Source organism: Sciurus carolinensis, chromosome 8 (assembly GCF_902686445.1).
Source record: "Sciurus carolinensis chromosome 8, mSciCar1.2, whole genome shotgun sequence".
Taxonomy (NCBI): domain Eukaryota; kingdom Metazoa; phylum Chordata; class Mammalia; order Rodentia; family Sciuridae; genus Sciurus; species Sciurus carolinensis.
The window spans coordinates 61,918,435-61,942,446 of record NC_062220.1 but is presented as its reverse complement, the minus strand read 5'-3'; the positions used below and the strand labels follow the sequence as shown (position 1 = coordinate 61,942,446).

General features: G+C 32.6%; 1 protein-coding gene across 8 annotated transcripts in view; it reads right to left on the bottom strand.

The window, feature by feature from the left end:
- Nucleotides 1-24,012, bottom strand: part of Magi2 (membrane associated guanylate kinase, WW and PDZ domain containing 2) — a 1,289,418-nt gene that overhangs the window by 1,202,002 nt on the left and 63,404 nt on the right. Inside the window, exon 1 of one of the 8 annotated variants that reach the window (XM_047561715.1) lies at nucleotides 21,807-21,852. The exons of the other annotated variants lie outside the window; for them this stretch is intronic. The gene's annotated coding sequence lies outside the window, so the exon portion shown is untranslated. Of the gene's footprint in view, nucleotides 1-21,806; nucleotides 21,853-24,012 lie in introns of those variants that run through there. 8 annotated transcript variants of the gene reach the window in all.

Below are 24,012 nucleotides of genomic sequence, written 5' to 3'. Positions count from 1 at the left end.
AATAGTGAAATGTTACTGGCAGGCTGTTAGTTTTTTTTTTTTTTTTTTTTTTTTTTGGGTGCTAGGGATCGAACTCAGGGCCTTGTGCTTACAAGGCAAGCACTCTACCAACTGAGCTATCTCCCCAGCCCCTGGCAGGCTGTTAGAAATCACCTATGTACACTTTACTACACAGAACATCCATTATTAGAACTGTATAAAGAGCTAGATTAAAAACACTGTAACTTAAGATGAAATTCTTAAAATGTTTAAATAGCCACTAGAAGACAAGAAATAGATAAATGAATGCCAGAAAAGAAGCAAATGACAAAAAATTAACAGAAAATAAATAATAAGATGGTAAACTTAAGTGTCAACATATCAATAGTTATATTGAATACAAATATGACAATCAAAAAACAAGCAATGGCATAGTGAATAAGCAAACACAAACTACATGTTGCTTGCAAGAAATGCATTTCAAATCCAGGAACTTAGGTAGGTGAAATTAAAAGGATGGAAAAAAGTTACCAAGCAAGTGTTAATTTTAAAAAGCAGGAGTAACTTATTAATACCCAACAAAATAGACTTCAGTGTAAGAAAACTACAAACTTGAGACCAAGAGGGCTCTTACATAATTATAAAAGGACTAATATACCAGGAAGAAATAATGTGTCCATACCAATCAACAGAGCCTCAAAATATGTGAATAAAAACTGATAGAACTAAAGAGGAGAAATAGACAAATTCATAACTACAGTTGGAAACTTCAATGTTTCTCCTCAGCAATCAATATATTTACTAGATAGAAAAATACTGCATAGTATAGTATATTAAAACCAACTATATAACTATCATCTCCAAGTAGACACATAGCTCAATAGAATTGGGAACCCAGTATTAGACCCATACAAACATATTCAACAGATTTTTGACAATGGTACAAAAAGGAATTCAATGGAGAAGTGTAATCATTCAGTGAATAATGCTGAAACAACTGTACATTCATAGAAAAAAAGTCTCAATATAAACTTTATTATGAAAATGAACTCAGATGGTGCATGCAAGGAATCATGAAATATAAAACAAAAGAACTTTTGGGAGGAATCTTTGGACACAAGAATTCTTTATTGCCACCAAATTCACATTTATTTATTGATCCTCACAGAAATTAGAAACTTTTGCTCTGCGAGAGCCCATGCAAAAAAGACAAAAAGACAAGCTAGGGACTTTGAGAAAATATTTGCAAACCACATATCTAAACTGAAGACTAGTAAAGAACTCTCAAGACAAATCAGTGAAAGCAATCTAATAAGAAAATGCACAAGTCGTTAATATCCATTTCCCCAGAAATGACAGACATTTGGCAAATAAGCACATAAGAAAGATGTTCAACGTCATTAACTATCAGGGATATGCAAATTTAAACCTCAATGAGCGATTCCTGCACACCTATCAGAATTGCTAAAATCAAAAATGATAACAACACCAAATGGGGAGGAGGATGTGAAGAAACTGGATCAATTATACATTGCTGAAAGGATGTAGAATGCCACAGCAAGTTTGGAAAACATTTTGGCAGTTTGTTATAAAAGTAAACAATAACTTACCATACAAACCAGAACTTGTATTCTTAGATGTTTATTTCAGAGGCATAATTAATTTATACTTACATAAAAATGCAAATGAATGTTTGCAAATGAATATTCATAATAGCTTTATTTTTAATAACCCCAAACTGCAATCAGCTTACATGTCTTTCAATAGGTGAGTGGCTGAATTGTTTTTTACCTTTGTCAAATATCCATTGAAAATATTTGTGGAACCTAATTCTGGACTGTTTTTATTCTACTGATCCATGTGTCTATCCCTTGACCACATCACATAGTCATGGTTACTGTAACTATGCAGCAAACTTTACTATGTGAATGTACACAAACCATAGGAGCTGTTCAGCAATAAAAAATAAGAAATAATATAGCAAAATATTGGTACGTGCAATAATTTATATGAATTATCAGGGAATTATACAGAATGAAGAAAGACAATTCCAAATGGTACATGCTCAATGATTTCCTTTATGTGACATTTTTGAAATGACAGGAGTTTAGAAATGAAGAGTGAGTTAGTGATTGGATTAATAGAGACTAGGGATAGGGTGGAAGGAGGACTGGAGTTAGTTGTGTGATCATAACAGGGAACCTGGACAGATCTTTGCAGTGTTTTAACTGTCCAATATCTTGACTGTAGTAGTGGATATAGAAACACACTTATGTGATAAAATCATATAGTGTATAATACACACAGAGAAATAGACACCAATTAATCAAACTGGAAAATTTGCATCAATATTAGTGTCTGGTTGTAATATTGCACTATGGTTTTTCACAAAATTTACCCTTTGAGGAAAACTTGATAAAATAAACAAGTTATCTCTGCATTATTTTTTACAACTGCATATGAATCTATAATCATCTCAATAAATATTTTGATTTAAAAAATCACTAAATGCCATATCCATTATTGGTGTCCTTTTCTGTCAAAAAACTAGTGAAATAGAATTTCTTCATAGGATGCATTAGGATGTTGGGTAAACACACTTAACTCAGTAATTGATTCCTGGTATACAAGGATTTCTTTCCCATGCAAAATTATCTTTATTAATGATGACAGTTTGTAAAATTGCAATTTAAATGTTTCCTGTCAACTTACAGAAATTACTTTCAGAAATTACTTTCTGAGGTGACTCAGATTAACAGCAATAGTAAAATAATTCTTCCATTATAAACACAGATGAACTTCTTGACTTAACACAGCCTGCTAGGAAGGCCCACTGTAAAACATTGAAAATTAACTGATCCTGGTAATTCAAGAAGGCTACAGCCCAAAACTCTCCTCCTTCAACTTATTCATCCTTTTTAAGAACTCTTAAGATGAGGAACTGCATAAACAGTGCTGCCTATGACACCTTGAAAGAACTGACCTTGAGCATGTGGGAATTTATGAATTAAACCTACTAATATGGTGTATTATACTTAACTATTTGTTATTGATTAATTTTTCTGGAAGACTAAACTACTGGTATAAACAATGGGAAGTTCTAGAATTAATCAGTGGGAAGTTATATTCAGGGAGAGAATCTCAGTGCATTATCGATATTGCTTATTTTTATTGTATTGTCTTGTATAATCAGATAGTTCTAAACAAACGAGTGATTTAAGAGATGCAGAACAGTTACCAAGGGAAGGTAGTAGAATGTTCAAATCACAAAGGACTCTTAGCATCAGAAAAGTCTGGATCAAAGCTGAATTTTTAATCAGTGTCACTCTGTGATTTGGGCTAAGTCAACTTGTCTAAACCTCAGTTTCTTCACTCAGAAAATGGTGAGTGCAATAGTAATACCTTTCTAGGATTAATAACAAGTTAGATTAGGTGTATGTGCTTAATGTAGTAACTGGCATAAAAATATGCTCAGTTAAAGATTCTTACCAATTTGATTCATTGAGTTTTCAAAAAGTAGGGTTTTTGCAATACTTTAAAGATGAATAGGGTTTCTAATTAATTTTTGAAAATTATGTAAACCAGGACACAGTTGGATAGGCTTGAGATATTTTGCCCATGAAGTTCATTATTACTATAGTAAATATAGTTAATCCCCATCAGAATTCATATATGCTTGTGACAACAAGGGCTAAATACAGTTCCAAAGTCTCAAAGGAGTGAATCATCACTATGCCTCAATCCAAACTTGTCCTTCATAGTGGTTTCAATGAAGAGAGAACCAGATAAAAAAGTATTCCTGAAACTCTACAAATCATACCTGGTCCTTACAAGATGACTGAAAAATATGTGGTGTTTAGACCAGAATAAATAGAGCTTTAGAGTCATTATTTGCATCATAATCAAATTTTGAGGGGCTCAGTTGCACCAAGAAGATAATGGAGTAAAATAGTGCACTAGAGAAAGACATAGAGAGTGAAATGTCATGGATTAGCAGAAACTCTAGTGAAAGCTTCAGACTTTCCTTCATCATGAATCTGCTAGGATCTAAATCAACTACACTTAGATTTCTTAAGGGTAGAGGTATCTTAAAGAAAACACAAGGTGAAATGGGATTACTTTTTGAGTCCCATCTGGAGTACCCTGCACTAAGTTAGCAAGATTCAGGTACACTCTTATTAATCCATCTCACCCCTCTAGTGTAAACCTCACTGTGTGTGTGTGTGTGTGTGTGTGTGTGTGTGTGTGTGTAACTTCTCAATGTAAAACAGAGAGAAGTTGAGCCTGAACTTGTCTCTGTCACAATGATTCTGAGAATAACATTTCAGATTCATAGGGAAGTTGATCACAGTATTGGCAGTAGTGGGGCAAGAATGCACAAGTCAGGATAGGACAGTTGAGAGACATGAGGAAGACAGAAGCTCTTCTTCCCAGGGATAAAATATATTCCCCAAAGACACACTCTCTATAACTCATCTCCTCCAGAACATCCTACCATCTGACAGTTACTACCTAGTTAATCCCATTAGGGAATAAATGCACTGATTAGGTTAAGGCTCTTATAACTCAATCATATCACCTTTAAACTTTCTTGCATTACCTCAAATGTGAACTTCTACGAGATACTTAATATCTAAACCATAACAACCGCCACAGATATATTAATTAAGGACTTACACCATTGGCATTTGTAAGGTTACATTGTTTTATGTTATTATTTTTTCTTCACTTTTGATTATTTTAATTTCCCTTTTTCATTATGGGAACACTCTGATTCTTATAGTAAAGCTACCTCAGCAATGCATAGAAATTTTTCATTGCTCTATTGTATGCTAGTTTTTAATTACTAATTCAATTTCTTTCTATATAATTTAATTACTAATTGAATTTACCTACTATCATCTGTATCTTTATTATTGTGTTTCTATATGACCTTTCTCCAAGATAATAAATCTTTATTATTACTAAGTATTTTTGAAGAAAAAAATCCCACTTTATTATTAATTTTTAAATATTCTATTTTTACCCTATTATTTATAACTTACTTTCATTGCTATATTTTCTACTTTATTAATTTTTTATCATCTCTATTTTCATACACTTAACTTTTTTACTTTATCTTTTTGTTTCTTTTATTTTGAATGCTGCCAACATGATCACTGATTTGTTTTTAATTTTTAATGTTTTTTATTTTCAGATATATTCCATTGGTCTTTTATTTCTTCTATTTTACTCACATTTTAATGCTCTATTCATTTCTCATTTTCCTATTTCTCTGTGCTTCGACCTTTTATTTAACTTTGCTCTTGAGTTTGTAGAGTCTCTGGGCAATTGGACTTAATAGCACTCTTCCTTCTCAGGTGCCTCAGTGGTCAATGGCTCCCTGAGTGGGTCCCTTAGAACAGCTCCACCCTGTCATAAGATACTGATTTGCAGCATAGTCTCATTCCTCTGCGACTGACAAAGTCCTTTACAATGAAAGTGGGTGTTATTTTTCCAGAACAGAAATATCTTTGGGTTAATTCATTTCAGATGACTGGGAGGACATCATTCCCACTTATCCCTGCATTTAAAGAGAGCTGCTTATGGCAATTATCAAGAATACAAGCAGCAACAGGTGTTGGTGAGGATGTGGGGAAAAAGGTACACTCATACATCGCTGGTGGGGCAGCAAATTAGTGCAGATACTCTGGAAAGCAGTGTGGAGATTCCTTAGAAAACTTGGAATGGAACCACCATTTGACCCAGCTATCCCAATCCTCGGCCTATACCCAAAGGACTTAAAATCAGCATACTACAGAGATATAGCTACATTCATGTTCATAGCTGCTCAATTCACAAGAGCCAGATTGTGGAACCAACCTAGATGTCCTTCAATTGATGAATGGATAAAGAAACTGTGGTATATATATATACCATGGAATATTACTGAGCTATAAAGAAAGATAAAATTATGGCATTTGTAGGCAAATGGATGAAATTGGAGAATATCATGCTATGTGAGATAAACCAATCTCAAAAAACCAAAGGATGAATGATCTCACTGATAAGCGGATGATGACACATAGTGAGGGGTGGAAGGGGGGCAAGAATGGAGGAAGGAGGGACTATATAGAGGGAAAAGAGGGGTGGGAGGGGTGGGGGAAAAGGAAAAAATAACAGAATGAATCAAACGCCATTACCCTATGTAGATGTATGATTACTCAAATGGTACGCCTTTACTTCATGTACAAACAGAAACAAGATGTATTCCATTTGTTTACAGTAAAAATAAATTAAAAAAAAAATAGAGAGCTGCTTGACTTTTTAAACGTCTCTTGTAAAGTCCATTAGTCACCTAAGCCACAAAATAGAAGGTTCTACCCCATCATCACCGTCTTTGAAATCAGTGTGTAGGTTTACCTTTGAAAGAAAAGATTTTATTAAGATCACTATTGGTCAAAATATAAGAGAAAAGTATTCACATGTGAACTGAATTTATCACCCCACCCCCAATAGTAAATTTTCGTCAGGCATATTTCTAGGTCTCCTTTAGGAAGAAATAGGAATCATTTCTAAGCATCTCTTCTGTCAAACATAGTTCCTATACTTCAGAAGAAGGATTTTATAGTAGGCTTTAGATAAATACCTCAAACTCAGAAAATAACTTCTTGTGAAGTCCCTGTGGGTAAAGATGAAAGCAGTGGTTCTTAAAGTGTTTGACAATTCTTCTACATGGACCTAATCCTTCCTACTTTATCCTATTTTCACAGACTCTTTTGCGAGCACTTATTTCTCATTTTTTCATAGCATCACCTGTGATGAAACAACTCAGCTTAGTCTGGAATCTCCAACCAGAGAACATACATGATTCAATCAATTCAGAGAGATGGAAAGCTTTTCCATTTTTCAATATATTCCAAGTCCAGGCAACAAGTCTGGCTGAAATAGATATGAAAATCTATTGTAGAGGAAGCCGAGAGGCTGCCATGATGGTCCCAGGATAAATGAGACCGTAGCAGGTGTGGTAACTGGTGTTTACTTTATCCTGATTCCAAATCTATTTTCAAAGGTTTGTACAACTCCAAGTACAATATGAAATGGGGGATTTCTAAGATGTGATAAAAAGATGAGATATTTCTGTTTTTTCAAGTGTTGTTACATGTGGAATAAGTTATATACACACATACCATACACGTTTGTTTCTTTTCAGCATTTGTAAAGTTGAGAAGATTATCAACATATCACCCATTTATCAGAACTGATGGTGGTTTGGTTTTTAAATAAACATAAGAAAAAAAATTATAGGTGAATTTGGAGTTTTCCTTTATTCTCAGTCCCACTTGTCTCTCCAGCCCAAGAGGAAAATTCTGTAAAAAATTTAGTACATCAAACCAAACTACATTTTGTATTTCTTCACATTTACACATTATATCTATTTCTCTGCAGGTATAGTTAAAACTTTTATTTTCTTAAATAAGATACATATTTATATTGATCATTTTACTGGCAATTATAATGTGATTAGACAGAGATAGTTATGTTAACTAAATTATTTGCATTGACTGCTAAGTTTATTATTTATACTTTGTATGTTTAGCCCTTTTTTTTATAAGAACCCATGAACACTGCATTATATGTATTTCCAAATAGAGACTGGACAGAGAGTACACAAAAAATAAGTACTTTGACCTTTTACCAGTAGTGCTTGCTCACACCTTCATGCTCTTATTTGTGCAAGCAGTGGAAACCTTACCCCATTAGGTTATCTTGTTACATTTTACAAAGGCACAATGAGACATCTGCACGTTGTGTGAACTCATGAAAGCTGGGAACTCTAACATGCTGTTTTAGAAAGATATCATTCCCTTTAGTCCACTTATACACATAATAAAAACGCACATCTTACTCATTTTGAATCATTAAGCTTTATCAATAAAGATTATAATGTTCCAATCAATTATTATAAAAGAAGAAGAAAAGGATCAATTAACACTAAAGTAAATATTCTTCTGACTGGTGGAAACAATGGGCCAGGTCCTGGGCTTCAGAAAAAAATTTAATTGCTCTTTTTGGAATGTTGCATTACTTTTCCTTAATCTATGACTATTATAGAAATGATCAACAAATACAGAACCCTGGCTCTGCTTTGCTTGAGCTTTAAAAGATTAATCTAATTCCAGTGCTATTGCCTTCACAGGACTGTCATTCTAGGCAGAAGGTTATGATGGTCAGAATCCAAGAATGAAATCAATAACGTGATTAATCAGGTAGCTAACCTGGAGGGCCTTGTCAAGATAGGATGTAATGAATGACAAAAGCTAGTAATGGGATCATAGAGAGAACAGGCAGATCTAGGGAAGTTTGCAAATGACAGGTATGGAATACATACCAGAATAGACTAGAATTAGACTAGAATAGAACAGACATAGAGATAAGATTTAGCAAGCAAGCACCATGACAGGGATTTTTTTTTTTTTTAATTCACTGGATTTTTTTTTTTAATTCACTGCTTTACTGCAATGCACTGAACAAATATTTGTTTATTGAATGAATGACTGTGAAAGGTATCTCGCACCCTCCAGTGCTGGTGCTGGGTATCTAACCCAAGGCCTCACCACATGCTAGGCAAGCACTCTGTCAGGGAGCTGCACCCCCAGATCAGACAGAAGCTGCAGCTATTGTTTCACAAAATATCAGGAAATAATATCACAACACTCAGTTTCCAGTAGTTCCCAGTTCCCTTACCATCTTCTCTACCCTCAGTGACTCAGTGACTCTTCATTTTACTTCTCCAGCTGGACACTATTTTTGCTTTAACTGTGACGAAAGACACTTGTCTGAGGAAGTTCAGTCAAGGCTCAAAGGAAACAGGATGGTCTTTAGTACCTTTACTAATAATCAGGCTCAGTAAAGTCCCTAAACACATTAAAGGTCTATAAAATTCAGAAACCCTGTTTTCAGGGGATTTAGACATGCTGAAAAAATCAGACTGAAGAGTTTGAATGGGTCAAAGAGCTGGTGTCTACAGTTGTTACAAATGGATAATACTACTTCACTTAAGGTTAATGATTTAATGTCCAAATATTAGAACAATTTATGATAAATTGATGTACTAGCAACTGAAATATTAGCATTTGGTGATTTTTGAAAAAAAAAAAAACCCCATATCTGGAACTTTTAAGTGAACTCTTAGGAGTGGTATAATGAAGACATGCAGACATTATATTTACAGGTTTTAAAATGAGTGGTATCAACTATGATTATTACCAGGGAAATACTTCTCTTGCTACACTGAAGGTATTTTTATTTTTAATTTTAGATATTTTATGTATTCTTTACTGCTTTCATTGTTGAGTTAAGATTAATTAAAATATATAAGTGGTTCATAAATTGTAAATTCTTATGGAAAAAGAAAACAAGTGGGTGAGGTAAAACAAGAAATGCTATAGCTTGAATCTTTTCTGTCCTATCAATAAAACTCCCACTTGGGAATTGTTAAGAATATCAAGAACTAATTATAACTACATTGCAGTGTGTTCCAGCTTGAAGAAAACTCAGAAATTGTCTGCTCCAATTCCTATACTCCATCAATTTTAAAACCTAATCTAAAGATTATGAGTAATTTTCCCAAAATGACCTTTTGATAGAGGAAAACAATATTGGTGAAATATACTCAAGTATTTCATCTGTATCGGAAATGATAGTTAATTATTTTTGATAGTGTACTTTTATTTACTATCATTAAACAAAAAAGTTACTACTCAATTACTACTTAAAATATTACATGACATATAAGTATCACCAAGGGCATAATTTCTGTGACTATGATGGGCAGGCACAACCATAGTAAAATGTGTTGCAGACTTTGATACAGACCACTTAACATTTGATTCACTGTATTTCACACTTTCTAGTGTGTAACCTTGCATGGATTAAGTCATTCTCCAACTGCCTTTTATGTATAAAATGGATAAAATTAGCCTGCATTATTTACCCTTCAGGTTTGTTTTGAAGAATAAGTAATGTAATGCCCATGCAAGGATACCATCTTACATGCAGGATTAGGTTTTGATTAATTCATTTTTAAATTCAATGCACCTGTTAATAAGAACATCATAATCTAAACACCAAGCAAAGATATGTGCATAAACATTATAGAATACAGTAGAATAAGGAAAGTGCCTATGAGAGGGATGGTTAAATGTATTGGGTGCTTGAAGTGGGATGGATGCCTCCTTCTAACTGGGCTGCAACATGGATTCTTCCTGTCTAAGGTTGATTCAAAATTCAGACTTGGCTCTAATACTATGAAAATCATTAAAAACCCCTCATTAATAAGAATACTAGTATTATAGAATATTAGATGATGCATAAATGTTGGGGACACACAAACACTTAAATCATCAATTACATGAAATTCACAACAGAAAGTGAAACTGAAAGATCACTGACTTTTATTTTTGATGTTCAAAAATTTCCATATTTTCTTTAATTCCTTGCCCATAAAGAATTGTTTATCTACCTACTTACCTTCTCATCTACTCTTTGTCATCTATCACCTGTCTGTCTGTGCACACATCTAAAACCTAAGACCATATAAATTTGGTGTCAAAGCTTTTATTAAAATAATTTTATGTAAGAGCAATTGCCTCATTAAATGTGTGATAAAGTGTGAGTACTAAGTGTTCAATTAGTATATTTAGAACAGTATCTGGCACAAACTAAGCAGTTATTATATATACGCCAACATGATTATTATTTCACATTTAAATAAGTTTTATTACCCAAAGAAAAAAATCCCTTTCTAATTGCCCAAACCCAGCAGAATAAATGAAAAAACAAAGTAAATTTAAAAATCAGAATTTTATTTTTTACTGAAATGAATGACAACATTTAAGTTCTTAATTTGCACCTTTCAAGTACACTGAAGACATAAGGAAATAACACACTGATATACACTATTGGTGGAAGTAACATTGTCCTGGATTATTAGAGGCTATTATTGAAAGATGACAAGCATTCAAATATAAAATATGCTTTGACCTAAAAATTCTATTCCAAGACAATTACTCATTCACTCTGCAGAAAGACTTGCAAAGTGCCCAAAGAAGTAGGAAAAGAAAGTTTGTTTTGTCATGATTTGTACATGTGATTAACATCAAAAAATTTAAGATACCATCATAGGGAAATTTCTTATTGACAATGCTATTTCAAATAATTTTAATATTATGAATGGGTAGAAAACAATATGCTGGAGTTGTGTATACTAACAGGAAAGCTCTTTATGATATACTGTTTAGTCAAAAAGCAAGTATAGAAACATAGAAAACGATTGTGTTACAAACCTAAACACACAAAGCTATGCACATACATACTAAACAGTACTCTTTAGTTCTACAGGAAAATATGTTGTAAGTGTTATAGGTTGAATTTTATGCCTTAAAATAACACTGAAGTCCTAACTCCCAGACCATCAGTATGCGGCCCTGTTCGGAAACAGGGTCTTTATTAGATAATGAAGTTAAAATTAGATCATTAGGATGGGTCCTAATCCAATATGAGTGTTATTCTTACAAATAAGGGGCAAATTTGGACTCAGACAGACAGAATGAAGATGATGTGAAAAGACACAAAGATAAGATGGCGATTCAATTTAAGGAGTGCCTTTGCCTTCAGAGCAAGCATGGTCCTGCCAAGAACCCTAGATTTAGAACTGTGAGACAACAAAGTTTTGCTTAAGCTACTCAGTTTGTAGTACATTTGTAGCAACCCTAAGAAATAAGAACATGCAAGTATATAAAAACCAGTCTTTTATGCAACACACAAGTAATCCTGTAATGAGAAATTTTAGGAAGCAAACTTAATTTGGATAAGATACTTACAGAAGAAATGCTGACTTTTATCTCAATGATGTATTCCTTGCATATTTAAAAATAAGTTAGGAAGAAATTTTTTATAGGTAAGGAAAGTCCACACTATCGAAACTCAGAATGGGACTTAACCTTGGTAAAACTGTGGCATTTGGAAATTTTCCCTTAGTCTTTTCAAGATTTCTCTTTATCCTCTCATCTGCGCTTCTGGTGCCTGATGGCATCACTACTACCTTTTGGTTGTCCTGTGTTACATGTTGTCTCCCCTGCAGCATGTAAATCACTCACCAAATAGCCATGGATGAAAAGTGGGCACTTAATGGAAAGTGGTTCCTTCTCTCTGGCTTCTTCCATTTTGCCTAGAGATCCATTGCTCTAAATTCCTTTCTTTACAAATGTCAAATCAGTTTCTCACTTCTGGATAGATTATTAAAAAGAAGACAACTACATTTGAATAGTTTTAGTTCTCTCACCCTTTGAGTTGTTGGCAAATGAAAACATATAAGGAAAGCTAACTATACATATATATATATATATATATATATATGTATACAGTATAGCTAAATATATATAGTATACTGAGTACAATTTCATTCTGTTTGAGAAAGTGAACTATATATTTTGGAGTCTACAGAAAGATATTTTGAGATAAGGTCACCAGATTGTACACTCAATGAGTAAACCCAGTTCTACCAATTAGTGACTCACTGAGAAAAACATTTGATGTGCTTTTAACTTGTGATGCATGGAACTGGTAACTGCCTGAGGAAGAAGACCCTTCTTACTGTTAGAACACCTAAAATTAAGACCAGAATGAGTGAACTACAGGCATATTTCCTCATCAGGTGAAAATAGTCTTATTGCTTAGTGCATCCACCTTGTCCCTCATAGGCTTTAATAATGAATCCCAAATATATGGGGTACTTTCTCCCTAACACATTATTTTTACACACATTAGTCCATTTGCTCTTTAGAAAAAACCTTGGGAAGGAGGCTAGCCAGGTCTCTAATTATCTATAGAATCTCATTTGATTATTCAGATGAGCTTCACTGAATACCACACTGAATACAACAAACACTGAGGCATCCAGAGCAGCAAAAAGACAGGCTGCAGTGACTCATGGCATGGGGAGAGGGCGTGGGGAGTGTGAATAATAGAGAAGTTTGAGTTGTCAAACCATAGAACATTTAGGAAGATAGACTTGAATTAAGGAGAGTCAAAATATTTGATATTATTTTTTTCTTTTTCAAATTGATCTAAGACTGTTTCAAAGCAATAATCCTATTGGATATGTGCTTTAAATGAGTAGAAAAAATTGATGTGTAGCAATAATTGTTGGTTTAATTTATTTTCTTAAAATTATTCTCTTATATACCTTAATATATTATTATTTTAGCTAGGAAAACCTGTTTTTCATTGTTGGTTGAAAGTGTAATTTTAAAATTATTTTCATGTATTTTACAAGAAACAAACATACAGGTGAATAGATCTTAACTGTGTGTGTGAGTGTGTGTGTACACAACATAAGAAACACCAAGTAAGTTATTCAACAAGTATGTGCAGCTTCCTGAGTATTGCTGTGGAAAATGCAAAGATTAATGAGAAAGTATTCCTCTGCTTGGTAAAAATGCTCCTGGGAGGGAAGAATCACACATAAAAGCAAGATTATGAGAAGTAAAGTAAAATAGGGATTTAGGAAGAAAAGTATTTTTAAAATATAAAATAAAATTTTTTAAAAGTTTTGGGTTTCACATTTCACTCACATAAACATACACTTCCTATTAACTAATAACTACACATTTAAGCAATCAAATGTATTAGGGCTGGTCTGTGAGATAGGAGTTACTTTCATCTTCCTAAGCAAAATTATAAATGGAGTCCACTCAACTCTTAAGTTTTCACAGGCGGGACATGGTATCAAACTGAAGAAAAATGCACACCATTCAGCTCCACAATAGGAAACCTGAAAAATTGTAGCACAACAAGCCTCCAGCTTCAAACTGCACAGTAGGCGTGTGAAATGATGGCCTCCCAAGGAGCTCTAATGGCAAGAAATTTAGACTCATTTTTAAAATCGTTTTCAGCTAGAGGACAAGATTCATTGCCATCCATTATCAAAAAGCATCAATATCAAAATCAATAATGATACTTCTGAACACTATTAAAATATTGGCAATGAAGTCAAGCTCTTATATTTCAGCAAGTGAAACAAATGAAAAATGAAAAAAGAATGCCAAGACAGCTGTTCTGTGAGGAGGTGAGGAATGCAATCAAGCACAAGATGGACAGCCAAAAAGCTTCAAGGGCAAACTCAAGTATAATTTGAACCAATGTAACATCAACATCAATTGCTTCAGAACGTCTGCAGCAGACAGGCATCACTGGAGGGAACAATTAGTGACAGTGATTTGATTGTGGAAAAATGAATGCCTACAACAAAAACAGGAGATAACAAATACCTCAACAGAAAGCAAAAGGCGCAATAGCTTTAACCATCCTCATCAAAGTAGTAAAGTATGTGGGTCAGCTATAGGTCATTTTTAGCTTTCCCCATCCCTATGGAAAATGCCACTAGAAGATAATCTTCATGAATGCACAAGGTGTGTGCATCTAATGTATGTCACAAAAAATACAGTTCATTAAGTTAACAGTGAGTGATTTGCACTGGAGATGTTTTCACAGGTAATTAAGAAGTCCTGGTTAACAGATGGAGAAGACAGATGCTATTCTTTCTAAGTCCTCAAATTTGGGGGGGTCAAGCCATCCCATGATTTTTGTCTTAGCCAGATGTAATATAAATATGGAAGAATCATCTTCAATGCTGTTCAGGTTGTTATAAATGCTAGGCAGATAACTAAAGTTTGATATAATTATCTGAAAGAAGGACAAACAGGAAAAGATCATTTAGAAATTAACCCAAGTTTTAGTCATAGCAAACACTTACAGATCATTGCTTACACAGCAATCACTTGCCTAAGTTTTTTTAAATATTGATTTATGTAAATCTCATAAATTAAAAAAATAAAAAATAGAATTGATGTATTTTTTTCAAATGAAGATATTGAGATAATGGAGGGATAAGTGACTTGACCAAAGACATCCAACTAATAAATGGTTACATTTTCAAGCATAAAGAGCTCATGTATGACTACAGGAAGAAACTTAAGTGATATCTGATTTCATTAACTGGCAAGGATTCTTTGAAATGGAAGGATAATTTAATTTATATCCATAAGGTTGAACAGGAAGAAGTATCAAGGAAATAACATATTGCTATCAACTTTTCCACATATTCTCTGTTAAAGTCATATTTCCTTCAAACAAAAGGAACATCAAGGTCTTTATGTTAGTGATCACAATGTATTTTGTTAATACAGTTAAGAAATTATTTCAAAATATATTTATTGAGTAACTTCTTAACTGCAAAATATGAACACTTTGGGAAAATACAGGGGACAAAGCAGTAATATAAAATGCTTTTAATAGCAACGATTAACTATAATTGGAAATTAACTCCTTCAGCTATTAAACATTCATAGCTTCATATGAGAAAAAAATTTGTAAGTTGTATTGAGCATTTTTATATTTTAATAAACAATGTACTTTGACACAAGGTAGGTATGATGGTGGCAGTTTGAAATGTGCACTCAGTACCTTTAAAGAGACCTGTGTGCCATGCCACATGGCAAGCCCTTCATGCTATTTTTGCTGGTCCCTCAGTGCAGCACAGTGAGGCCACAGTCTCAGTGAGGTTTCTGGGGCCGCTCCCCAGTCTTGCATCCCAGACTGCAGGACTCCAGTGGGTTTTCATTCGTACAGTTTTCTGTTCTTTCTTAAGGAATTTCTTGCTGCTGCAACTCACAAGTTTGCCCTTTTTTAACTATTGCGCCCCTTTCCTTATTTTCTTTTGTGCTTCCTTTCTGCTCTCTAACAAAGATGCTAAGCATTTTGCTTTTTATAGCCATTCCTAGCAGAAGAGAATATCCTTTCTGGTGAGCAAAATGAGGAGCCATGCTGCAGAAAGACTGCCCTTGCTCTTGTTCATTAGTTATTGAACTAGACAACATGTTATGAGCTCCAAGTGTGTGGCCTTGGAGGGCAGTTGAGGGTAGGAGAGTGTTACTTCTGTGGTCCTAATGATTTCTATTAGGACGTCGTTTGAAGCCCAGTTCTGATTTTCTATTATTGCTGTTTTAGATTCACGTTTAACGTTACTGTGAATTTTTAAGTTAATCTTTTATTTTTAGCATTTAATTTAAAAAAAAATAATTATAAGAATATCTGAATGGTCTTATTTGTATCTGCATGAGAAGTTGCTTAGACAGACACACAAGGGAAGTAGAATTCAGAAACTCCACTTAGGAGAGGAGGGTGTCATTTGGCTTACATAAGAAAACAAACTGATTTAAAATATTTAAAATTAACTGCATACCATTAACAGAATACTAATTTCAAACAATAGCACTAAACATTATTATGGATTTTAATTAATTAAATTAAGTGATTAATTTTTGTACAGTATATATTTGGCAATAATGGACTGTTCTCTTTTTTATAAAGTTAGTAATTCAGACTATGCAACTGATCAAACTGGAGTTAGCAGTGCCTCTATAGTTAAAATTGTTCTGTGAGTCATGAGTCATCAGTTCCATTTACTGTTTCTCAAGTGTTAGGACTCAACACCATACACTCAAACAGAAATTCTTGCCACGTGTCTAAAGGGATGTTACTGTGCATGTCTTCATTCTCTCCTTCTGCTGGCTGCCTTGATGTACAATAGACATATAATAATATAAGAGAATAATGTAAAATATTATTTTCCTGTTAATCTTTCTTCTGATTTTCTAAAGGGAAATTTATAATAGCATCATTTTATAATTACTTCCAGATCTTACCTAACATTTCATAGAGACCTCAGTTCATATGCTATAGATAATAAAGGTTGGCTCATGTTTAGATAGCATACTTTCTCTGTTTGATACTTAGAGATACTTCTAGTGCTTTCATATTTAGATATGTCCTGCAAAGACGATCTGCACCAATCTTCAGGAGGACATGCTAGAATCCTGATCTTCTCTTAAACAGTGTCTGTTCATCTAAGATACATAAAGACCCACAGAGATCAGTAAGTAATCACTGATTCCTGGTGAAAATAACTGTGATCCACCAGACTTGAGATTAGGCAGGATGGATATGAATTCAGAGTTCCTTTCTGAGATTCTACAAACTTGGTAAAATGAGAACCAGAGTGAAGACCACGGGAAACATTGAGTGGGAAGATTTTTGACAAAGTACTAAGGGCTCCATATAAATTTGTTTCTTATAACCTTCTCTGAGTTTTGAATATTTCTCTTGTAAACATGTTATTATGTTGTAAATGTGTTAATCTCAGTTGTAACAAAACACATTAAAATTACTATTAAACTGAAATAGACTTTATATAACACTTGTCTGTTCTCCCCCCTCATTCTTGTTCTCCTTTAAAAATAATTTTAATGTTCTTTTCCATCATGACAACATTGATGCTGATCCTGACACTGTTGGGGGACAGGGAGAAGCAGTATTTCTTTCAGTCCATCCTCTGTGACAGTCCAAAAGCTTTTGGCAAGCCGAGGGAGAAATAATCCCCAGTCTCTTCTGAAGTCCTGAATTTAAATCTTACCTTTTTGTGCTCAACAATAAATTACTTTTGTAGACGGGAATCTCACTGTCTCTCACATTTATTTTATGGTGAATATTTTATTTAAAAAAGACTGAAGTTTCTTTGAAACAATCTGGTAGGAATTTTATTCAAGCTCAAATTTACTATAGAAAAGAATGGATCAAAGCAGGTTTATTAAGCAGAAAATGATATTTCTCCTTATTTTCATCTCAAAATATATGACATAGATTTCTAAAATTTAATATTCATTATTAGAATCTCATGATGTTAATCTCATTGTATCATGACATTTGGGTTACCAGTAGCCAGATAGAGTTCCAACAAAGGATTAAGCCCACATGATCTGCAGCCCGGTTACTTGAATCACAGCCCTATCTTTTACAGACTGGTTAACTGGGGGAAACTATTCAACATACTTTTGCCTAACTTCTTGTCGCCATAAGGGGAATGATATTGTCAATCCAATGGTTTATGCAAGCGTTAAACAAGTTAATATACACATAATGATGATGATGAGGTTCCTGGTGCAAGGTCACTGCTAAATAAATCTAAGAAGTTATGATTATATTCAATAAGTGACTATGTAATAACACTATTTTAGAATATATTCCTTCATGTTAGGACTATAGTCATAATGCAATAATTGAGTTTGCTACAATGGCTGATAGGCTTGCCCCTTGATCTCTAGCACTTCATGGATTATAAATCTTTGGATGATATAACTTCATTTTTTAAAATGTAACTTTAATATGTCTTATCATCTTCTTTAGCAACATGAACAATATAGTTTCTAAATTGTTTATAAAATATCTGAAAATATCAGAATTTACTTTTCAATATGAAAGTACAGAAATCAGAAATTGAAAATATTTTTCTATGCTAACTTTTGAGGAGTACTCTCAATTAAGAGAGTTTTGTGAGTCCAGGACCATTGGTACTTTCCTCTCTGTCACAAGATATTGCTCCATTAGTTCAATTACTTTTGTTTTGATCTATAAAGGGCCTGTGATGTTAGCCTAGTGTTTCCCAAAAAGGGAGGTACAGGATGCTTTATTCTGCATTTTTGATTGTCGTAGATGGTCTTCTCTCTATCTGAACTCAGAATTCTTAGAAATACCATAAGCACAGATAACATAAACATTTACAAAAATGTTTAAGATTAGTTCAATATCATATTAACATGATTAATACATTTATAAAAGTGAATTTTATAACACCTAGTCATAGAACTAAAGATAACCCTATTTTTCTGTAATACATGATTCACATAGTACTTAAATGAATTTTGTGACTTTATCAATTTATTACATAATTATCTCTAAGAATTATAGAGAATTTTTAATATATAGAAAATATAATCTTTACTTTCCCAAAGATCCAAAGTTTTCATTTATTAATTTTATAATTATGTTCATTCATGTTGTTTGTTTTTAATAATCCATCATGGCCAAGAATGCAAAGAGGTTTTTTTTAAATTTTTTAAATTTTATTTGTTCTAATTAGTTGTACATGACAGTAAATGCATTTATACATTTTGACAAATCATACATAAAGACAGTTTAATATTAGAAAATGCATTAATAGAAAAAATTTAACATCAATTGAAAAGAAAAAAATACATCTGTTTATCTTGACAGCTGCCAAAATAATCATTTAGTTAGCACAAAAGAAACAAATAAACATGAACATTCTTAACCTGATGTAGCAACTCAAATGCTGAATCATTTTAAGTGATGAGATATTACAAGGATTCCCATCAGTGATAGTAATAAAGCAAAAGTAATGTTTTGGATATACCACATGACGGAATAAAATTTAAAAAAAGGAATAAAAGGTATAAATATGTTATGGAAAGGGCCACATGTTTACTCACACATAGCTATATCAAGTCATTCTGAAGAACAGTGAAAGAATGGAGTATTTATATTGGTTTAAGAGTAAACAATGTAATCAAAACAAAAACCCCATACATCTGTTAACATCATACCAAAAGACAGTTTTTGAGTATGCTTAAAAGTAAAAAGCTAAAACAAAACAACAAAACCCAGAACGAGAGAAAAATACAGATGAATAATCATACCAACTCATAGTAGGAAAATCATTTCTATAAAAGTACAAGAAGTGAATCAGATTAGAGAATGTTGATAAACATAACCATATAAAATTTCTGGTCACCAGACTGAGTTAACCAATTAGCCAGAACATGGGATGAATTGAGTGATGCCAGAAGCATTACCTGAAAGTTTGCTTTTAAGATTTATTGTTTTGTTTTGTTTTCCTGGGTGAACTCCCAGGATGAAAGGGTTGCAAACAACATATTAGACCAAATAATTATTATTGGATTATCACCATTAAACCAATTCTCCAATAATTTATTTTAAAATCATAGACATTTTTTATAAAATAGTTTGATTATGAGCCCTGCGTAAAGCATCCAGAGTGTTAAAAGTAAATTGTATATAATTTTTTCTAGATAGCTGTTGAACTACACTTATAATGACAGTTTCATGAGTATATACTTATCTTCAAATTCATCATGTTGTATACATTAAGTATATATAGCTTTTTGTTGTCAATCATATTCAGTAAAAGTGGTCTATACGTTGCAACCATGGGTTTTCAGTGAAGGAAATTTTTTAGGACACTATCCTTTTGTAATATGTAGTATGAAAAAGTTTTCCTCTGAATTAGTTATGGAAATTTCAAAGCTAGAGAAACAGCCTGAACAATTTTATATAGGTAAAAATCTACTTTTTATCAAATATCTAAACAACATACTATTTCACAGAAAATTTGCAACTAGACTCTGTAACTATTTACTTTTTGAGAATACAGTTGTATTAAACTGATAATTAGCATGAAAAAATTTTCCATGCAAATTTATAGGAAAAATGAGAGTTTCAACTGAACTAGCAGCGACTATTTTCTTTATAGTATAGTCAAGAGCAAGTTTAAAGGAACTTTAAAAAGATCTACACATACTAAAATTTTTGCACTAGTACAAAACAGACATGTTCATAAAATGTTATAAATGGAATGCTGTAATGGATTAGAAGGCAATACGTCCTCTATTGAAGCTATACTGTGCAAGCTTGCAAAAATGGAAGGCTATAATAAAAAAATAAGGGGGTGGTTTCTGAATCTGGAGTACTATTTAACAACATTAGTAAATTTGGATTATATTCCTTCAGGACTAGGAATGGAATAATGGTTGAGTGTCATGAAAATGCTTTAAGATAAAGTGACTTCAAATTTCAGCTAATGTTTGAGTTTAAAATAGTTTCACCCACACATTTATTACAGAATTAGTAAAGAGTAAACTCTACTCTTTATATTTAATGGTACTTTTAGTTCTCAGTATTAAAATACACTCATGTACACATGGAATAAGCATCTATTTTCCTTACCTAATTTTTGACCTTAAAGTGTATTATATTATCTTTCAAGAAAAAATAACCTTCTCAGAAACAGGGAGATTACGATTATATAATATTTGTCATCACTGTATTTTAAGCTATGAGAAAGAAGTAAATAAGCATTTCCAAAGTAGAAAAAAAAACCCTTACTATATCTGTATTGTCTTCAACACTGAGATCTCAAAAATAATGACAACACATTAATAATAACATATAAGGGTATACATGCTAAGAATAATGATTAAACTTATTAGTAAAATGTTTGTAGTTAAGTTAAAATTGACAAGAAAATCTGAAATATATTGCACATAGAGATGTATTTAACAAATCAGTAATGAGAAGCTGAGTATGTGCTTATACTCACAACCATTTCTAATGGTTAAAAGAATATGGACCTTTTTGTGAGTATAGTTATATTAAACTCACAAGTTTAACATGATAAAAATTTGGATTCAAAATTTTGAAATGAAATGTGTATTTAGCAATCTCATGTGAATGTTCAGTGTCAAATTGTGTGCACTGGGGTTAAAAAAAGGAAACATTTTGGCTGTGATCGACAGCAAAGCCAAAGCAACAGGAGTTATTTTAACAAATTGTTTTTTTAAGAGCATTTATGCTTATTCTTCTTAAGTAACAGTGTGACTGATATTCTAAATCAGCAAATGGGAGTGAAAGCCAAGTTGTAGTGATTTTAAGGTATCAACATATTCATCCTTGGGTTTTCTCATTTCTTCATGTAATTAGGTTTATGGAACACATCAGGGGACAATTCCACATCTCCACTACCTGACTGCTATGGTCTGAATATACCCTTCCAAAATTCATGTTGAAATGTAAACCCTGTTTTGTAGTGGTATTAAGAGGGCTGATCTTTAGGTGGTCTTATAAGGTCTTACCTTATTAATGGCCTTGTAAAGTGGCCTTGTGAAAGAGGTTGAAGGGAGCTGCTCTGCCCCTATTCCCACAAAAGAACACAGTAATGAGGTGCCATTCTGAAGCAGAGACCAAGTCCTTGCCAGGCATTGAATCAGCCAGTGCCTCTGTCATGGTCTTCTTAGCCTCTACAAGTGCAAGAAATAGATTTCTATTGTTTACAAATTACCTATGATATTTTTTTACAGTAGCCTAAATGGATTAAAACTGGCAAATTCCTTTCTGGAAAACTAGATAAAAGCAAAATATACTATGTCATTAAATTAATTGTACATTTTATTTATATGTAATTTTAAAATATTTTAGTTAAATTTTAAGTATGGATGTATTTTGTAGGTGTGCATATATATGTACCTATATGTATACAAATAATGAAAAGTCCAGGTGTACTCTTAAAAATGTACTCACTCTACCAGAAATGTGTATCCTTGCTTTTTATTAAATTAATATTAACTTAGAGGACCATTTGCCTTCTGAATTCAGCTTTTCAGCTGTCTGCAGCCTCTACAAATGATTCAAGTCTTAGGATTTGACAGGAATCACCTCTCACCTTGGTATCAATAGGTGTTCAGCATTTCCTTGTGGTTGGATTATGTATTTTTCACTAGGTTTTCTGTGTTGTCACATCTTTATCTTCCACAAATGGTTCTTCCAAGGGTTTTGATTACCCCACAGGTATCTAGTTTTGAACCCTGTCTACCACATCCTGCATTACAACTTCTTATACTACACTAAACTCTGACAGAGCACCACGGCTCTTTAAGTGACATTATTTGCCATTAGTAACTTACATGAACAAACTATTTTCAAACAACGATTTCTTTTGAAACTATTAGAACTCTCCTTTCTTCTTCTGAAGTTTTGGTGCATAGTCCCTGATATTTTAGTTTTATTCTTTCCTGTATTCCTTTTTACACTAGTCATTGTATGATGCAAATTTAACTATTGACATTAAATAATTTACTTTCAAATTTAGAGTTTTCTCTTCAGTATCCACCTAAAAGCATGTATAAAAGCAATCATATCTCGTAAAATAATATACTGTAAAATTACTTCTCCCTATTTTCTTTCTTATTTGCTTCCTCCTCTTCTTTATCCAATCTGTAATATGATGGGAATTTTCATATATTTTTCAGAAAACCAATCACAGTAACATCAATCATAACATCAGTTAATTGAAATTTTAAATTTTTTAATTAAAATACCTTACATAAATACTAACACTGATTTGTATTAGTATTTTATGATGCAACATAACTTAATCTCAAAGTATTAAAAATCATGTCATGGATGGTTAACCAGATAATTATAGTTTTCCTTCAACCTAAAGTTATAGCATCCTATAACTTTATCCTATAATTGATGATGACACACATCATCCTATAATTGATGATGACACCTGCAGAAGGTGCAATGTGAAATTAGGCTGTTTATGAAATTTGAATCTATCTAGTTTTATTTCTAGTTCAGACCAATATCATAGCTTTTTCTATCATTAGATATATTTTTTCCTATTAAGATTATCCATTTACCTTAATGCACCATTTTGTTTTCTAAAATATGCAAATGTGCTTTTTAAATATCTTTATTGTTGATGAATACTTAAGTTATCAATAACTTCAGTCAAATGAACCTGTCATAACTTAAACTTACTTTTATTTCAAACAACAGTAACATTTCAGTTGAGTATATGCAAATATCCATCAAAATACTTAGAAAACCAGAAACTGAGTTAATTGTCATCTAACACTTACAAAAAACATGATGAATTTTTGTCCAGTAAGCTATTCTTAGTCCATTAAAAAAAATCAACTAATACTTACTGGATATTACAGGGTTAATACATTTTTAAAGAAAAGGACATTAAATTTTGGTAAAGTAAAATATATAAATGCAATTAAGGTGATCATTTTCATTTTATAATAATAAGAAGATTTAGACAGGATCAGCCTCACCCTTTCACTGAATAATGAATCTTATAGAAAGGCAAATGGTTTCACAGACTAGGAGGTCATGTAGTTCACATTGTATGTTCCACTTTTATGAGAAAGGTGAATAAGAAAAATAATAATTAAGCTTATGTCACAATCTCAACCAAAAAACTAATTTCTAGTATGTGTCTTGAAATCAAATCAGATTCAACCTTATGAACCACATACACCAAGTCAT